We start from the raw sequence: 20,725 nt of genomic DNA, 5'->3' as shown, positions 1-20,725 counted from the left end.
TCTCTCTCCAAGGATAATACAGCTAATAAGGCACTGAATTAAAGTTGTGAATTCACAACACATTTGGGAAGAAAATCTGGGTTAAAACAATAATTAAGTCTGATCCACCTATTCTTTTTTCATTGTAGATAATCACTTAATAAGTTATTCTGCCACCACTGCAGGTCTGCACAATTTGATGCACACAAAGCACTTTTTTTTCCTTTATGTAGAGATGTTTCTACATAGGTCCAGTGAAATGGAAGGTTGAGAGGGCATAAGAGTATTTGATCAATAAAATACACATTTGAGCAACTGCTATAGTGGAAAGGATTTGTAATTCAGAAGATGGTATTTCAGGTTTTAAGCAGGATAAAGAATAACATAAGAAGGAATATATTTTATCTCTTTGAGAATCACCACAGAAGATCAAATAAGAAAATAATTGGCCTTCCAGAGTGTGCTGAAAGGCCTGACTTTACAAAATGCATTCACTCTTTTCTTAAAGGTCTGTCTGCAAGACACAATTCTTATTTTTCTAGTTACAAAGAAAGCTCACCAACCCTGGAAATGGTAAGAATGTGAGATGCCTTCATGAAGAATGCTTTAGTTATGAGATGGGGTACATGGATTAAAAGCAGCATATCAGTGAAGGGAAATTCTGTAAGGAAAAATAGGGAGACAAGCCTAAAAATCATCTGTTGAAATATCTAGAGAGTAAAGAAATCTCAGGTCCATAAAAGCTGAGTGCTGTGATATATCTGGTAACTCTTGCCTACAATGCAATGGACTATGAAGGTCTGGGGCTTTTTTCATTTACCAGAAATACAAAGGAACTGAAGGCTAACTAAGGAACTCTTACTCAAGACTGATTTTATCCCCCTTTTAGACTCTGTGCAAAGACTGTGAATATGAAACCCAAGATCCCCTTGGGGAGTTCACTCTAGAGTTTCTTTATACCTATTTTTCAGAACAGATAATACAATATTCTCTTGTATTAAGACAATATTACCTTTCTCTCTAACTTTACCTAACCTTTATAGCGATCAATAGCCACTGAACTGTTTGACCATTGTCCTTCTAGGAAACAAAAGGAGTAGGTTTTTGGTTTTGCAAAGCTCATGAGAGGAGGAGTCTTGAGTTTTTGAATTAATGAGAAATAAACTCCATTCTTATATTGCACAGCAGGTAGTGCTGGGAGTCCATGTAACAAATAGCACAGCCAGAATTCTCATAAGTGAGTATGAAATTTTGCATGAGCATAATGTCCTCATTAGCATTTGGACCATCTAGCATACAGATGCTAATCCTAAAATATCTTTCACAGTGTTTGCCTCATTTGTGAGTTCTGGTAAACAGTAAATCCAGTGAATTCATTGTGTTTATACAGTAGAGGTTTTTAGATTCAGTGTATCCAATTACCAAAGAGAATGCACTTGGGAAAACATTTTATCAAGAAAATAAAAGGCTATTTATTATGTTATTTCATGTCTTGCCACCATCTGTAATATCACAGGATTTCATGCAAAGACACCCTTCTCCAATCACATTAGTATTTTGGCTTATCCATGTCTCAGATCTCAGAAAGCCAAGAACCAAGAATGTCTCTGATGAAGCTGCCTTATGTCTAATTAATTGTGGATAAAAAATGAGTCTCTAATATTGACATTTCTACACAAACTTGAGGAGAATTAGAAAGAGTGTTCAGATTATCTCAACAGAAAAAAAAAGGAATACATGGAACAAGATGCTCACTTAGCCAGCAAGTAGCCAAACTGGAAGGCTGTGTGATAAATGACATTTTGAAATACATCCAGAAAGAAAAAATGGAAGAGGATTGTGTGGGAACACACATATCACAGATATATGATCTTTGTAGAAGATGCAATTTGGAAAACATATGTCTACATTGCCTTTTTAGCTGAAAAACTTCATTTTTTTTCTTAAGGGTTGAATTTGAGGTAGCAGGATGAAGCAAACTGGGAGAGATTTTTAGTCAGATCTAATAATGCTGTTGTAATAAGATTGTTCTCCAACAACAACAATTATCATCATCTATCTCAAACAAAGGGAAAATTATTTTTGCTGTAATTGTCACTTAGAATAAAAGAGCAGAGGCCAAATATGGAAGCAGACATACACAGGAATTGAAGACTCCTCCTCTTGTTGTTTTTACTAGAACATTTGTAGTGTTTCTTCTTTCAGGTAAAAGTTTTAGAGCTAATTTACAGCTAACTACAAAGGTATGAAAAATATTGTGTTCTCAAGGAAGCTTTGTGTGATGTCTTTTGGGGGGTACTCTTGTACCTGGGACACTCAGAGCTTATCAGAAGATGTTGTACCCATTGAAATAAAAAATCAGCTGTATTTTTAATAAAGATTAAGGGGCTGCAGCCAGTGAATGACAGCAGCATGATTTTACAGCCATGCTCAGCTATGTGACTGGATGGAGACAAGCATCCCTCCCTCAACCCTGTAACTCTCTTTCCATGAGGTCTGGAAGCAGGAGAGAGCAGGGGATGGTGAACAGGGGATTCCCACCTCTGCACTCTGGGTCGGGAGAGAAAGAGAACTCAGTCCCTGGATCTCCTTGGACCCTTTCCATAAATCCACCACTGAATGTTGATTTTTTTATTCCTCTAAATATCTACCTAGGAAAAGGAGCAAGTATTTATTGCTGGTGTGCAATCTGGTTTTATTCAGGCATGAGAGCCCGGATTCTACTTTTTGGTGAATTAGGGATATTTCAGACAAAGGAAAAACTCCAAAACTCTCTCTCTTTTTTTTAAAGCTTGTCATAGAAATTCTCAATCTTTTTCATCTGCGCTTTAGACCCAAGACAAAACTTTGGTAGTTCTAAAAAAATGAAACTGTGACTGTCATAAGACTCATTATCTCAATGCATATTCTGCATCAGATGTTTACTATTTCTATGAGCCAAACAAATTAAATTTAACTGGGAAGTCTGTAAGATATCTCTACCTTGCAATTTCTGGAAGATAGATAAAAAGGTTTATTTGGGGTTTAGCAAAAAAATGACAGAAGGTCATGTCAGTTGTAAAGATAATTTATGATGTAGGCTTTTCTTGCATAATAATCATGTAATCAGGTGATTGCTGCAAAAAAAAAAAAAAGACAGCTTTCAACTTCACTGTCTATGAGATTAAAAAATATTTATCTTTTTCTCATTTATAGCTTCATTTTATTTTCTCTAGAATGCAATGACTTTCAAACTGCCAAGTGTGGTACTTTTATGAAACTGGAATGCTGTATTGTTCTTTGTTGTGACAGGTAATATTTCAAGTAATAAATTATTTTCTCTTTCAGCCTAGGTGCCATTCTCTCTTGTGATCTCACATAATAACTAATCTAGTAAGAGAGTATTTAAAGTGTTTCTTATCTTGAAACTGATAGTCAGAAAAGAAATTTCTTATTTGGTTTTTCCCCTGTTGATAATTCTGTAGAATACTTCCATTCTGTAGCAACTGTTATTCTACTTTGATAATTTTGCAAGTATACAAATAATTTCTGCTTGAATTGAATTAAGCAGGTTGCAAATGCAAAGTTTCAGTTTATATTTCACTCACTTATTTATATTCACAAAGTAATCTTCTACTCCTTGCATAATTCTGCACAGTCAGTGAGTAAGATAACAATCCAGGGAGTTTATTGGATTGTAGTTTAAGTGTATCAAAGATATTATTTAAATTTGAAATTTTATAAAAACTGTTCTATTACTCTATTTACATACTACATTATAATTTCTAAGCATAAATACATATATTTTTTCTTATTTTTTTTCCTTCTAAAACCATTTTTCGGCTTTGGTTGGAGTAAACTAATTATTTCTGCAGTAACTGGTGTGGGGCTGTGGTTTGGATTTGTGCTGGAAATAGGATGGATAACACAGGGCTGTTTTTGTTGTTCCTGAGCAGCACTAACACAGAGCCAAGGCCTTTCCTGCTCCTCACCCACCCCACCAGCAAGAGGCTCCACAGGAGCTGGGAGGGGACACAGCCAGGACAGCTGACCCCAGCTGACCCCGGGGATATCCCATAATATGGCACCAGCTCAGCGTGGCAATCTGGGGAGGAGGAGGAAGGGGGGACGTTTGGAGTGATGGTGTTTGCCTTCCCAAGCCACTGTTAGAGGTGATGGAGCCCTGCTGCCCTGGGGATGGCTGAGCCCCTGCCTGCCATGGCACGTGGGCAATGAGTCCCTTGCTTTGCCTTACCTGTTAAACTGCCTTGATCCCAACCCACTCAGTTTTCTCACTTTTATCCTCCCAGTTCTCTCCCCCATCCTGACAAATGGCTCTGTGGGGCTGAGCTGCCAGCTGGGGTTAAACTACCACAGATCCACATTCATTTCCAAATACTAATGTTTTGTCATTTATGAGGCATTTTTTGATGCATTCTGTTTTTTTCAGGTATTATAAGGCAGCTACTCTTCCGATGTTAAAAATTTATGGAGGGATATTTTTCTTTATCATAGTAAATGTTCGAAATAATAAGCCCTCAGTGGAGAAAGACCTTGGAATAGCTCAGGGAGACCACTGCCAGGAAAAGAATTGGGAGGAAAGTAGGGAAAAACAGGTGGGCAGACCTGATAACATGTGGAAGAGTCACCAGAGGGGGAAGGGAAGAAGAGATACTGTTTCACTCCACAGATAACATATCTAGGAGATCAGACCTCTTAGGACAACTCCTTTATTTTCAAAACCAGGCTTATAATTATAAAAAAAATGTAAAAGGGGAAAGTGCTGAAAGAAAAAGACCCATTACAGCTCATTAGAAGATGTTGTTTGGGCATTCCAGTCTTTTTAGTGCCTTTATTGAGCATAATGTTTCCTGAATTATAAAAATCTGAATAATTAGCTAAAAGCACTAATGCATTCATGTGGAAGTCTTGAATTTGAAAGATGAAAATGAAGCTCAGGAAAATCTGTTTCTAAAACTTTACTCATGCAAGTACACCTGCTTCTGTGAAGGAATTCCATCAGGCTTTGCACACTGCCAGGTGTGGGGGAATGACCTCAGTCCTTCCCATATAAACTCCTTACAACAGATTTTTAAATGAAGTGCATTCTGTCATGAAAGCAAGGAAGGGTTTGGAGAACATTAAAAAAGAGTTCTGCAGTGTCTACACGATTGCTGAGACAGGTCCAAAACCATCTCCTATCCCACCTATCAACCCTTGGCAGGATGGGAGAGGTTGTGGTGTTTATTGTGGCATTTTTCAGCAGTATTTGCCACATTTCTGGGATAGAAAGTCCATGGCTATGATTCCTCTGTGTGTTCATGTTCACAGAGGAAATGAATCCCCAAGCACTGTAAGAACCAGGGAATCAGTTTGTGGCTCTGAAGGCTGAGTTTCTGTGGTAGGGGGAGCAATGGGGACAGGATTCCTCTTTTCTTCCTGCTGGCAAGCTGAAGAACGAGCATGGTTAGCTGAGATGGACCAGCACCAGGGCCAGAGAGAAAAATCAGAGCACTGACCTTGCTAAACAAGCCATAGGAGGGCTGGAATAAGGAGCCACAATTCAGGAGGTGACTAATGTGTTTTTCCTCTGAATGTGACAGGATTGACTGTTCTGCCCTCTTGCTGTTTTGGTCTCTTTAAAAATTAACAACTATGAATAGAAAGAGATGAAATACTGTAGCAAGGAGTATTCTGGTTTTAAACTGGCAGATTCATGGGTACTTTTTTATTTCTCAGAAGCTGAGGAAATACTGCTGATTCCCTTAAGACATAAAGTTCTTTAAGTTATATTTATGGGCCAAAAGGGGGCTTTTATTTATATTTAGTTTCCCAGATAATGTTTACTCTGTGTGTGGGTGTCAAAATAAATTTTGTGAAAAATCAAGGCCATGGGGATCAGTACCTGTTTTTATTTCATCACTGAATGATAGATGAGCTGGCAAAGATGGAGTAGAAGGGTCTAGAGGAGCTCATGGACGCATAAAAATGCTGTGCAAATAAGACATTCTAGAGACTTGGTGTAATATCAGGACCATGTTTTCTGCCATGTCTACAACTGGTGCAGTGGTCAAGGCCTGATAAGTATTTTGGCCATGCAAATGGTATTAGTAAACAGAAAGCCTTGTCAGATCAGAGATGATGCCTCCTCTCTGTCATTCCGGAAATGTTCTGAAGGAAGGGCAGCAGCTGTAGAATTTCACAGCTTCTTAGTGAGGTGGGACACAAGAATACAAAAAGAACCCTAAAGTTCAGATGAACACATTGGTGCACTTCTTCTACTTTGCCAGATGTTTCTCAGTTTTGCAGTTTAAGAGACTTTAAATGCTTTATGAAGATCCTGGAGGTCTTTCATTACATTCTTTTAAGTAGTAATAATCAATAACTTAGATCCAAATTGGATCCTCAGAAAGCTATTTCACTTCTTTTATGTCCTTTAAAGGCTGTGAGGAGAAAGTTATCTAAATCTTTACTGTTTTATGCACTGTCTTTCAGGGTTTCCCTGTCAAAACACACAGTTTTTTAAGTGTTTGTTCCCCCACAAAGGACATTATTCTTTTTACTATGATATGAACATAGTTAAAATACCCCTGCCATTTGATAGAATTCCTACACATACAACACACAAATCAGAGTTCCTTTGGAGAATGAAGACAGGAGTGTTTGTTTTCTCTTTATGTTTGCATATAAAGGCTTTATTTACAGACTTTGATTTTTTTCTTTAATTCAAATGTTTGTATTCAGCAGCTTGCTTTCTGGGTCTCTGCAATGACGCAGTGTGAATTGTAATGAAGGAATTGCTAAACTGAATAAATCTTTGGGTCACAAGTACAAAAGTAATGACCTTTTGAGGTCACTACATCCACTGCTTTAGTTGGGGAATAAGAGTTAATATGAGTGAGAAAGCAAATATTCCTGTCCTTTGAGCCCTCACCTTGGGCTCCTCAGCCAGCTGGGCTGGTAGAGACCCAGACCATGATCGTGGCAGTACTTAAATCTGACCTGAATTCAGTCCTGTCTTCCAATTGCCATGGCTACAGCATCTCCCTGGCTCTGCTGTGCCCACAGCAGCACTTGTGCAGCCTCTGGCTGAGCTGCCCCAGGCCTCTCACGGAGCAGGAGCGGGAGCCTGCTCTGCATATCTGGATGGATGCTCCTCTCCAGCAGCATCCTGGGCCAATGCCAGATTAAAGTGGATATGTAACCAAGGCTTCATGTTCTTAGGGCCAAGAATCTGTAAGTCAATTACCAAATAAGCCATTTCACAGTTAATTTTACTCTGTTCATTTGCAAACAGAGGAAAAATCTTCAGCCAAGGGGAATTTCCTGTTTTAGTCAGCTTTCCATGCAGCTGTACTCTTGAATGAATCTCTGTAGTAAGTAGATTGAAATACCAAAACCAGCTATAGTGACCATGGTAAAGCTGTGAAAACTGCTATTTACTGTTGGAATATATATTTTTTCCAGATATTTGCAAATATTACTTAAATTCAGTTGGTGGGCAAGAGGATAAAAAAAATTTTGTCAGCTCAGCTGTTAAACTCCTGTTCTTCTGTTTGTCCTGGAAAGTTATTTAAATTATTCATAGCTTGATATATCTGAAAATCAGCAGGGACCCTTATATTCTCATAGTTTGACCCTCTGCATAGCACAGGCCAGCAGTTCCAATATTGACCCTATAACTCATACTGTGTAGGAAGATATTCTGATTTTGTTTGCTCTTGTATTTTCAGTATTTGAAGGGCATGTCTAAAGTCAAACTGTGCTGGATAAATGATTTCCTTCCTCATCCTTTTGAACTGCTAGGACTACATATCTGTAACTTTATTAACTGTGTTTGGTTTTCATTTGTTGTTATTGTCATACACCTTATCTTTGAATGTTAAGGACAGATGCACATGACTTTTGGTTTCTTGTTTCCATCAAATTTGAAGATTGGTGTCTACACGATACATTTGTAGGTCTGACCCTACCGATTTCATCTCTCAGAAACATGGAGTTGCTAAATTATCTCTTAGTGTTTAGCCTAGAAAAAAATATGTTCATACTCAGTCTTACCTCTGACTTTGAGTGCCAGGTTGACACCACAGAATTCTACTCTGAGGGTAACTCAAAGGAAGAAACTGCTGTCTCAGTTATTATCTCAGGAGTCAATAACTTCCCTGTAACTTAATTTCCTCAGTGGTTACAAAGAAACACAGACTTTTAGATAATGTAGTTGTGTCTGAGTGTCGTGGTTTGCAAGGGCTGTGGTATAAAAGCAACAGATGTTGCTTTTATCAGTGATTTAAATCTATTAAATCTGCTTTTTAGGAAAAAAAAAATAAAGCTGGTTTTTATGGAACTAAAGCCATTTACATAGATGTGGTTTGGCCTTTTTTTAATGAAAAATCATAACTTGTGCTGTTAGCACTTCTTGGTGTATATATGTGCTAGAAATGGGGCAGGGATTTAGTGGGAGAACAGAAACCACCATTTTAGTTATGTAGATCATGTCATAGCCTGGAAGCCATTCGGTGGCATTGAAACTGGCATAGAAATTCAATGTCTTATCCTCAAACTGGATTATAATTCATTGGAGACAAAAATCCAGAGTTCAGGTCTTGCCATCAGTCGGGCACGGGGCACTGCAATGGCAGAGCAGCCCATCCGTAATTCTGGGAGGGAGTGCTCCTGGCACAGGCCTCTTAGAGGAGAACTCCTGTGCTGAGCCTGACAGGAGCTGGGAGGACACGGCACACCGACAAGGTGGAATAAATCCACACCTGAACTATTTTAGAGGGTGACAATTAAGATAAAAGCTGCAACTGGGATAAATCTTTGGTATATTGTGATCTTGGGACTGTAACCTGAAGTCATGAAGAAGAATATAGAACTGACTTGGTTTTCTGCTAGGTATATCTTCTTTGCAAAGATATGTGATGATAATATTTTTGTGATTGTTTCTGTTCAAATCTCATTTAATTGTTCTCCTTTTATTGTGTCTCCCCCCACCCCCCCTTTCAGATATATTGCCAGGTATTTTATTTTATTATTTTATTTTATTTTATTTTATTTTATTTTATTTTATTTTATTTTATTTTATTTTATTTTATTTTATTTTATTTTATTTTATTTATTTTTTATCTTATTTTAATTTCTGAATGTGAGTCCAGCCTCTCTGTTGCCAAAGTAGAAAATGGATTCAGTAGTGCAGAACAAAAGTATTGATGCCAGTGATGAATCAGGTAATTAAAATTCCAAGTAGTATGAAACATAATTTCAACCTATTAACCTGGATTAGTGTGTGAGAGAGAATTTAAATCTCATTTACTAGAAAGGTTATAGGTAATAGAATTATTAGTGAAACTCTTGAAGGATTTTTCATGAGGTGAAAACTGTCCAGTATTTTCTTTGGAGAACTGGAGCACAAAGTTGGAAATTATGTGTAGAGGAAGAATTATTGTTTTGTAAACTCCTGAAGAATTTTGAAGGACAGAGTGATGAATTATATTGAAATTCAGTAGTGTATCAGCATCATATTACATGGGAAAGTCATGGCTATTTCTTCTAGAGGTCATCAATGATTCAGAAGAACAAGAGCAAGTTTTGATGACAGAATGGCCACAGTTGTCAGTTTGCTTTAGTTCTTGGAACACTACATACAATTTTGTCATAGAAAAGGAAGGTGTTTCCAGGTAAAATGGGAAAAGATCAATATTGGATCTTAAAGAACCTGCTAAGATTTTAATATTCAATCTTCAAAAAAGAACTTGGGAATGGGTCCAGAGAAGAGATAGAAGAGAAGGGAGGTGGAGACTGAAAGAGAAAACTTCTAGGGGACTGATCTCTTCTGCATGAGATTGTTGCAGTTCAGAAGAGGGGCTGCTTGGTTTTGGGATTAGATGGATGTCCAGAAATTCCAGAGACATGTGGGATCAACATGTCTAAGTAAAATTTGTAACTCATTCAATAGAAGTCTGCTGTGTTTTGATCCATCTGTGTGAAATGAGGGGCTGCTGATTTGGACTGTTCAGCATATTTACATACACTGAGTGAAATTCTAGACAGAAATGTGATAATCTTGCTTTTCCCCAAAGCAACCTCAGCTGATCTTACCAGTGGAGTTGCTTCTGGCTTTGGGTTTTTTTTTCTCTTCCTCTCTATCAAAACGCCTACAAACTGTGTGCAAGAACAAATTATACCTTGATATAACCTCCAAGAAAAAAATATAAAAAAGAATCCTGATACAAATGAAAAAGGAACCTTTTCAAGAGAACTTTAGAATTTTAGGGTTATCTTTCTGTATCATCAAAGTGAAAAAAAGTCTTTCTTCTATTCTAGTTCTATTTTCTCTCACAGTAGTTTACCAAATTATAGATCTCTTTGGAAAGATATAATGTCAAAGCATCTGATTTCAACAAGCTTTAAGACTTATACTCTTATTTTTTCTGATAGAGGTTAATGCCTTTTAGCATTTCATTAGTAAATATGTCATTTTATTATAAATTCCTGTGCATTCACTGACACATTTGGTCAGCTGACAATAATTGTATTTTTTGTGATACTGTATGTTCACTCTATAACCCATACCTCCAGTAGCCTGTGTCTCAGAAATTGGTTTGTGTGCAGATTTGTAGGTGCTTATGATTCATGAGGATCACTGTTCTTTGAAGCTACTCTCTTACAGGAGCTTGGTTAGGAGGAAAGAGCTCTGGCTTGTATTTTAATTAATATTGTGCAAAACACTTTACTGGAAACATTTTTTATAACATGCAGAAAACAAGACGTCTTAAGAATAACACTGCTCAAATTTGCACTTCTACATAATCTGTTATTTATAAGCTTTTAAAACAGTAATTTTAGTAAGCAAATATTAAATTTAATAGTAAATCTGAAGCAGTCTGGATATGATATTCATCTCAGTTTAATGCAATTTCCATTGGTGATTCACTTGCTAAACTTAGAAATATTTCCATTAATATGATTTTGCATAATCTGGTGATTAATAGTAGATTTTCTATTTTAATATGGGAAAATTCTTTACAGTCTATGTTAGTGTCAGAATTTATAGAGGCTAAACTAAATGCTTTTTACAACAGTGACTTGAGTTAATGCAATAAGCCCATAGAGGCAGTGCAGCATTAGGGCACAAGATGCTCCTGAGAAGGCTTTTCATGGAAAAAAAAAATTTCTTATGACAGCATTTCATGGACTAAGTTTCATGGATATTTTTTACCTCAAACACATCTGAAATATTTGACTGTGTAATGAAGTAACGCTTATAGGACATCTCTGTTGCATTCTTACTTCTCTGTAAAATGCACCACTACCCCAGGCTGCTGAAATTGATCTCCTCTTGTAAAGGATGAAACACTCAATTTGGTACATAATCTGAAAGTTGATGAATTGATGTAGTACAGTCTCAGGAAAACTTGGCCACTGAGAGTATTTTTTTATTTTTCCTATTTACGTGTTTCTTCCCTATTGAAGATGACTCTTGCAGATTTCTTTAATTGTTGTTTTTTTACATCCAGCTGAGTATATTTCTGTGTTATGGTAGATCTCATGTAGGAATTAATCATGCTATATGCTGTGATAGCTCTTATCTTAATTAATTTGGTTTTGAGGGCTAAAAGTAAAATTTTGCTTGTTTTGTTTTCAATTGTAGGGCCATAGTCAGCACCTTTGTATATCCTTCCACAATGTAATTCATGTGAAACTTGCTTGTTGGGAATTGTGTATCTTCATTTGCCAAGTCATTTTTATTTGATGGTAACTGCAGTGCTCTTTCTCACTGTAGCCATACTGAGGACTGTAATTTACGTTTTAAGTGCTGTTCCCACTGCTTCCTTCCCTCCCAAGTGAAACTGGGATGGCAACACTACCCTACAGAGCTGACACAGGATTTCTCATTATGTCTCCTGTGACCTTTATTCTTCCTGCCTCTACCAGTGGACCTGTATCTGTCAGAGCAAAACAGAATCTTCTATTTTAAATGAAGCCTTGTTTTGTTGGTTAAATGAGTAAGAGGTACCAGTGGTGCAAAACAATATCATTAAGCAAGTAAAGCTAATGACAGAGAACACGAGGAAGTTATTTTTTAATAAGCTAATGGGTGAGTGTTTATCCCCAGTTCAGTTCCTATTTATGTCCCAATGTCCTTGGCTTTGGGCATTTTGCCTAACCTGCCCTTGCTGCAGTTTGTGGTGTGTGACAAGGGCACCCCTCTGTAATGCCAGACCTGATGGTTCTGTCTGCTCTTCCTGGGCATGCACAAGCCTTCCACCCAGGTAGGTCACAACTGGAGTTAGGACTGGGAGAGCCACTGAATTCAGGTTATTCAAATATTTGCAGAAACAGCTTTACAGCTATCCCAGTACCTCCAATCAGAACAAACCCAGCTGGCTTTTGTTTGCAACCGCCTTAAGAGCTTCTTCAGTGCTAAGTTAGCAAGCAATTATTTGATATACACTCACATGTGCTGAGGTCAGTGGTGTTCTTACACACACACACACACATACACACACCTTCCCTCTCACACACTCACACTCACTCATGCACTCCCAGCCAAGGAAAGCACAGATGTGCTGTCAGAGCTTTGACACAGAGTGAAAGCAGCCTTGTCTCTCACACATCTTACATCCTAAATGGCAGGAACTCTAAGTCCATAGCCTAGATGCTCTGGATCATTCCTCCAGTGACCATTTAGGAGGAATTCTGACTCCCAGGCACCAAAATTAACAGCCAGAATTAACCCTTCCCTCCCCATGTCTTGATTTGTAAGTCTGCTGAGCTTTACAGAACTATTAAAAAAAAAATAATATTTGGAATGTCAATGCATTGCTGGATACATAAATTCAGAGGAAATTGCCCATATTTATATTCATTCATTAAGCAGAGGCTGACTCATTCCAACTCCAGAGATCCCCAGGAAAAGATGCTTTTGGGTCAAGAATATACTGAGAATTAAATGTATTTGATGAGCATTAGTCATTATATACCTGCTTCTGTTGGTGCCTGGTGTCTCTCTTTGCTTTCTGCTGTACTCCTGCTGTCCTGCCTTGGGGATACTCTTTAACAGAATCTGGCAGTTCCAGTTTTCTTCCTGTTCTGTGAGCAATTTCTTTTAAATCTTCAACAGTCTCAATATACTCAGTATTTTTAGTTCAAGAGGATGAGCAATTTCTAGGGCATTAGTAAATGCCTCTTTTTTTCCCCCCTCTTTTTTTTATTAGTCATCTTCCAGATGCATTGAATAACTTTCAAAACAAGGCTTGTCTCCACTTAACAAAGTTAAATTCATTGAAGCACTTCCTGTTACTAGGAGAAATAGAATTACTGAAACTGAGCTAAATGCCTGACATCATTGTTTCCAGGGGTAAAATCCTTGTTGTACATAGTTTTTACCCAGGATTTAACATTTTTTTTGTCCTTCAAAAATTGCTTGTTTGCTCTAAATAGAATCACATCTATTATTATTATTATTATTATTATTATTATTATTATTATTATTATTATTATTATTAATAATAATAATAATAATAATAATAATAATAATAATAATAATAATAATAATAATAATAATAATAATAACTAAAATTGCAGTCCAGAAGTGCCTTTTTTTCTTTTTTAGTAAAAGTAAAAGCAAAATTCAAGGAAGGTGTTATTTCTTGCAAAATGATTATAACAAAAATGTTGCTGACTGAATTTCCCTCTGTGGGCTCTTTATCCCACAGACTTGGCATTTTGTAAAAATAATATTTGTATTCTTTAAAAAAAATGTGTCTTCTACCCATAACCTAGTACTATTTTTTCTCTCCTTTAGAGATCTTTTGAAAGCTTCAACAGCTTGATAATGCTTTTCCTGGACTATTTAACTACTGTCACAAAATTTTAGCTTTTACTTGGAACCATTTTTGGTAAGAAAAACTTAAATAGCAAAGTATAAATGTTCTTTGTTTCAAAAAACTGTCTCTCAAAGGGAGAAAAATGCAATTAGACTGGTTTTGACTCAGGAGTTAGTTGGAAGTCTCAATAGTGTACCCCAGCATTTGGGGAGCTCTGCCCTTTTAAGCAGGGCTATCTTTGGGTTTATATCTACAGTGTCTTTTCCAGCCTGTGCCATTTTGGAATTGGACTCTATGATCTCAAGTGTTTTTCCAGCCTAAATAAATCTCTAATTTTTCGACCTAATGAGGCTAATTAAAATTGCTGGGTCTTGTTTTAATAAGCATGATGTATCTATGGCAAAAAGAAATAAGTGTGTTTCCCCAAAGAAAAGGAGGGAGACAGACTGAACTGCCCTCTCTGAGTGCAGTTTCAGGAGCAGAGGGGTTGAGGGATTGATGTGCAAGTCCTTGGTTCTGCCCTGTCAGCTCAGTGCATAAGCCACAGCTGCCAAAAAAGAGAGGCACATGTGGAGATCAGACCATGGAAGTGTTGCCATTGAATGAAAATTCATCAGAGAGCTTTAGTTAGTTATCTTAGCCCATCAAAATGGGGATTCTTCCACTCTTGGATAGCATTGCCATAGGGAAATTATGTGGATAATGCCAAAATGCTGAGCAAGATTTTGTGGTTTAGTCCCTTTTTTAAAACCACAATTACTTCTAAATGGAGCGTGTCAGTTGGACATCTGAATAGGTGTAGTCAGAAACCCAAAGTTGTTACACAGTTAAAGGACACAAAATCACACTTGTCATCAATTTGACTCGCAAATTACATCTACTAGGAGGGCAGTATTTCTGAGTGAGAGCTAAAGATCAAATCCAATCTGATCATTGGAACAGTCATTTCTGCTTGTTGTGTTAAGATGGTGGGAATTACCCTAAATCTGTCTTCATAAGGCAATTGTCCACAACCCTCATTTAAAACTGGAGGATCCAGCTAGAGGAAGGAGTAATGGATGGCTGTCTCATCTTCTGTGTGTGCTCCCCAGTGATACAAGACTGACTGTGTCTCTGAGGTGGCAGCAGAGTTACTGAAGCTATTCTACAGTATTTTCACACCAGTAAAGTTCCAAATATGTGTTGGCAATTTACACTATGCTCCTTCTGTAAAGGGCTGCATTTACAGGAGTTACAATACAGATTCACATACAAATGTTCAAATACTCTGGGTTGAAGGTTTTGTTTGACCCCTGGTTGCTTTCTTCATTTGGCTTTCAGTCACTCAGGTTATGTTTCAAGGCTGCTTTGTCAGTGAACATTTATGCCAGACATTGTTTCAAGAATAGGAAGGTGAAAGATGAGAGTGTTTCACAGGCCCTATGTTGCCAGGACCTTTTTGTGAAAAATAACAAACAGCACAATGTCTGTTAAGAAGTTCTAGATAGCACAGGCTTGTACAGCAGAGCTCGGTGAAGAGTCAACCTTACAGCTGGGGTTGGTACTTCCACCTGGCACAGAGGGGTGGCCAGGCAGCTGCTAATTTGCTAATTAGCATCTCACTCCTGCATCCATCCTGGAGCAAACAGGGCTCACCTGTTTGTAGCTGGCTCAGACCCCTCTGTGTCTGCACTGTAGATGTGTGAGGAAAACTGCAGGTCCTAAGTTAAAAGCAGAGACAAAGCAAATCTCTTTTCTGAGAGTGGTGCATGTGTCTTCAGGATCTGCTTGTCACTGGGCTCGCTACATGGAAGTTCAGTTTGCTACAGTTTGTTTCTTCTCACTTCTCTTTTCATCCCCTCCATGTTCATGATGTAATTTTATGCTTTCTCTGGACTTACTTACATTTTGAAAACTATAACTGCTCTGTGATATCACTAAGCCACACAGTTTTCCTTGGTGCATTTTATTAAAGATTGCTAGTAATATTCCAGGCTTTGTGCATCTGATTCACTAGAAATGCCTGGAAAGAGTAGGTGTATTCTGCTATTGCTGACTACATGTGGCTTGGCTCAATTAGTCTGGAGTTAAAATTATGTTAATGGCTGGGCTTGCACAAACAAAAAACCCTGTGGGTGAAGACTCAGAGTTTTGAATAGGCTGGAGGCTTCATTTGGTTTTTGTTCTCTGAAAAATGACTTGAAATTTGTCCATATATTCCATAACAATATGAAAGTGTTTTTGGAGATATAGAGGGATGATTGAAATGTAAATCTCTAGTTGATAGATGGAAAATTATATAGAGAGTGTAAATAATTTCTATAAAAACCTAATGAACTTTGTATGTTATTCTCTATTTAAAAGTGTGCTGTGGCTCCATGTTCTGTCCCTTTCATCTTGCTGTAAACACAATCTTTCAGGAATATAAATACTATTTTTCCCTCTTCAGATCTGTCACTAAAGGGCTGAAAATGCATTTCATGCTAGAGACTCACTTAATCTTCACTTTCTTTGTTATCTTTAACTCTTTCCTCCTACTCTCTGCCAATCCTTGATTTCATTTATTTTTTTATTTATTGGGCCAGGGTGGGGAGGTGGATTTGCCCTACTTTACACAGCTGTGGTTGTCACATAATGTTTCCTTTCAACTGTAAGTTTCAAGGTATTCTGCTCCTTTCTGAGGTCTGGTGAAAGCTTTACAATGTGGCCAAATATTACTTGTCCATGTAAATGTTGCCTCTGCCAAGCAGAGGATAAACCCACATAGATTTCATAACTCAGCCGTCATTTCCCTTTTGAGTGTGACATCCTTGTTGAGAAGGTGAATCTTTACAAGCAGCCAAGGCAGGCTGTGAGAGCCAGCACTGGGGGAAAAGAGGATATCAGTGTGACACTTGTGCAGAAACCAAATGCAGTTGGTGTAGGAATAACAATGAGGAAGAATAAACAGAAGTTGCCACCTCAGTCCTGCTGAATTGCCTCTTGTGAAATGAGCTTTTTGCTCCCACTGCTGAAGTGCCATGTGTTAGAGCAGGACATGAGGATGGTGACAAAAAGGTTAAGAGCTGAACACAGAGAAGTATCTGCATTTTACTTAAATTCCCTGCCTTGATCTCCCCAGAAACACAACAGTGCTTACCTACACAGATGAAAAGCAGAAAACTTCTTGAAAAGGTTAACATTTGTTTTGTAGTAGTCTAGGCAGTATCAGATGTGATGGTTAAAGAGGTATGAAATGGCCTTTACTGTGGTAAAGTTTTGTATTATCTGTTACTCTTGACATGGGAGGAAAAATTCTTTTGTAAAATTCCCTTTGATATGAGAGGGGAATTAACAGTTACTGGAAACAGGATTGGGTAAAATGTAATTTTTTCTATGTTGTATCTTTCTTGCATTACTAATAGTTGCCAAGGAAACCAGCAGAACTCTAAAGACTTCTGCTAGAAAGGCAGCTATGGTTATAAGCAAGGTCATTTCAAACTGTGCCTGCAGATTATAAAAGTGCTGCTGGGGACCTGCCATGGGTTCTGTTCTGCATACTGGTGCCTGTTACATGTTAAATTTCAATTAGATAAAAATGTTTATCCTGTATTGTATTTATAATAGTAAGTGGGTTTTGTTTGTTTTTTTTTTGTTTGTTCGGTTATGTGGTGTGGTGTTTTTGGTGGTTTTGTTTGTTTGCTTTTTTTACAGTAAGAAAAACCTCCAAATTAATCTGATTTACCTCAAGAGAAATTATTGTACACTGAGTGTGAAGGTTGCCTGTCTGGATTGTCACATTGTTCTAGAGGCTTCTGTTAGAATCCAGGATCTGTCAATCTGCTGTGCTTTCTTTTCCTGGGGAAAGTGGATTCCATTCAGTAGTTTTACCAACGTTTTAATACGCTAACAAAGTAAATTGTAGCTGTCTTTGTATATGAGCTGTAATTATTTTCCAAGAGCTAAGCTTGGCTGTTTGCCTTTCATCTGAAAGGGCACTGTTTCTTATGTTTTACATTGTCCCCCCCTGTCAGACACAGCTACAAACCTTGGCACATCCATCATCAGGCTTTCAGGGCAAACCACATTTGTAATAAATCTTTTTAAGGAACAAATGCTTATGAACTTTCTCTCCTGTTGAATTTGCATGTCTGACGTTTATTACCTCACTGATTTCAGCTAAAGCCTAAGGAGGAAATTGATTTAGGATGAAAACAGGTAATAATAGCTTGATTAGAATCATTTTCAGCTTCAAAGGACCCTCATGTCCTTCTGCATAAAATAATGATAATAAAATCAATTTGTGTATCTCTGATTCCTTTTTTGCCTTTTCTGAAGGTGATGTTCTTTGCAAAGGACACATTAGTCACGGTGTTTTACTGCTTTGAATAGCACTTCCATTTCTGATTTGCTTAAATGTTTTAGTTTCCAAGCTCTAATACATTTGGGTTGTTAAGACAATCAGAAGTGATTGACAACCATGAATACTTCTTCCAGAAAGTGCCACAAACAATACACTAATTTTTGGTCCTTAAACAAGCTGTTTCTGGCTGTCACCAATCCCACACACTTTACAAGTTACTTCCAGGTTTAATTTTTCTTCTTTTTGTGATGGAGAGGACAAGTCTGATGCTTAGAGGGATAGAAATTGCAAGCTATCTGTGCCTGCTCATGGTGTTCAGCGTGACCAAAGTGTGTGCAGTTGTCTTGCTACCTCACTGTGGGTTCTCCCAGGTATTGTTGACAGCATCTCCTGGCATTTAGGAAGCTCTGTGGCCCACACTGAACTCAAAGTCCTTCAGCCTCTGAGGCTGCTTGCTTAAAAACTTGCTGTCTAGAAGAAAAGGTGATGTTGACACAGTCTATGTGTCACATTTGTAATTCTCAGCAGAGAGAACTTCATTCAGGCAGTAATAGGTTTTATATTTTGAATAAAATGATTGGATTTGAAATTTGTATATTTATTAGTACAATAAAAATAATTTTGAACTCTATTTCTGTTGATGACACTCATCAGTGTTGTATCTCAATGTTTTCCACTTGGGAAATATCTTCAAAAGGCAGGTGAGTGGTGTTAGTTACCTATTTACAGGATGGTGAAAAGTAGCTACAGAAGATTCTGGTGTGACCAAAACCTTTGGGGAAAAGGTTAAAGGGACAAGCTACAGTTCTCAGGTTCCCCAGTGTGAGTATTTGACCTTCTCTGCCAGTGGAGCGTTAGAAATTATTTCAGAGGAGAATAGTTGCTGGCAGAGGAAAAACTTTTCACACATCTGGAAGCAAACCATGCTGTCACAAAAAGTTCAAAACTTCAGTTCTTTTGGAGCATAATATGGCTTTTTCTGTACTTCTGATACTTTATTTTCTATCTATTTAATATTTAAAGTAATGCACCCTGAAGCTTTTGCCATTGTGTTTTGATTCTCAGGTGCATGCTCCTGTGAATGAACTAGTGCAATTTTGACTTTTTTTCATATGCATTTGGCAGTGCAGGCAGATTACAGACTAAAAGTTACTGATTGTGATTAGGTGGTTTTAAGTCTCAATATTGTTCTTATCAATCAGTTTTCTTTTCAGCATCAGATATTCACGTATGTAGTAATTTTCTCTGCCATTGTTATTCTTTGATTATAAATGCTCCATGAGTAAGGCATTATATTAGGGAAGTACAGTTTACTTTGAGGACTGACTTTTTTTTTTCCTCTACTTAGAGTTTTTTTTTTAATGTCTCAGTTTTCTTTATCAATAGTTATGGCTAGGAGAGAACTACTGTAACAGCCCAGTAGTTAAGACCTATCTTAATTTGCGTGTTAAATTATCATTAAATAAAGTTTATAGATCTAAGCATAGACCCTGATGGGAAATCATAGTAACTATTAATTATACAAATATTTGTCCACCAAGCCTGTCTAAATGTCATGTACTTTGATGAGGAACCAAGACCAAAGGGTTTCACCTAAAATATTCTTTTCCTTGCTATTTAAAAAACAAAACCATAAAGGGACAACTTAACTGAAATGGAAGGATATTTTCAAAATGAAAAGACATTTTGATCTTTTGGATTAAGAAATCAATAAATTTCATTCTGGTAGAATCTCAATCCTCTTTCTGACTCCAGAAAAACTTCACAAAACACTGAGTGGTTCTTGCACTCTTTGCCAGTGAGAGAGAAGTGGTTTGTGATAATTCTTGATAAATCCAAAAGATCTTAAAAAAAAATAAAATACTGCTTTTTTGATCAGAATTACTGTGGTTTTCCACCTTGCCTATGATATAGAATTTTGCTAGGAGGAGGAGCTGGTCTCTTGGGCTATCACTGTATCAGAACATAGGTGGTTTCTGCCATCTGCCCTTGCATTAAATATCTACATTACTGGCAATTTTTCTTTGTTTTTTGTCTGTTGGTATTGCAAATTTGTGGAATTGTAATTCAAAATGCTTTTCTCAGTTGTCAAGGCTGCCAGATTTTAAAGGGCTGACACACCCTGTTTATACCCAGCTCTGATATGCTGGGTTCCACTGGATACTACAAAACAAAGTAAAAGAAATAGGAAAGCATAAATGAGAGTCCTCAGATTGAAAAATAATTGAGTCCCTTTAAAGATAAAACTTTGATCTCAACCTTTTTGTAGGTTTTGCTGATACAAATTCTAGCACTTTTTCATCAGAAAGGACTTGTGTCCAGCCATCCTGCCTGGAGACACAGCGACCAGCCAGTACATGGGGTCACCTGAGGACTGATGCTCCCCCCATCAGGGGTCTGTAATATCCAGATTTCTGTGGTGTCCTCACTACAGGTGCCATATTGTAGTGCAGGATGTCACAACCACAATGTGACAGATCAGATCATTTGCCTGCAGGTTGTATTTTAGTTAGGTCTGTATTTGAGAAGCATGAGAGAGAGGCAGAAGTGGAGGGCTTGGGGGATGCTGCATGCCTGTTGTAATCTCAGTAAAGACATAATCCTATCCCAAATAATA

The sequence above is a fragment of the Molothrus ater genome, chromosome 14 (assembly GCF_012460135.2).
Source record: "Molothrus ater isolate BHLD 08-10-18 breed brown headed cowbird chromosome 14, BPBGC_Mater_1.1, whole genome shotgun sequence".
In the NCBI taxonomy this organism is placed as follows: Eukaryota; Metazoa; Chordata; class Aves; order Passeriformes; family Icteridae; genus Molothrus; species Molothrus ater.
The sequence above is the reverse complement of the archived record's forward strand: the minus strand, read 5'-3'. Positions refer to the sequence as shown.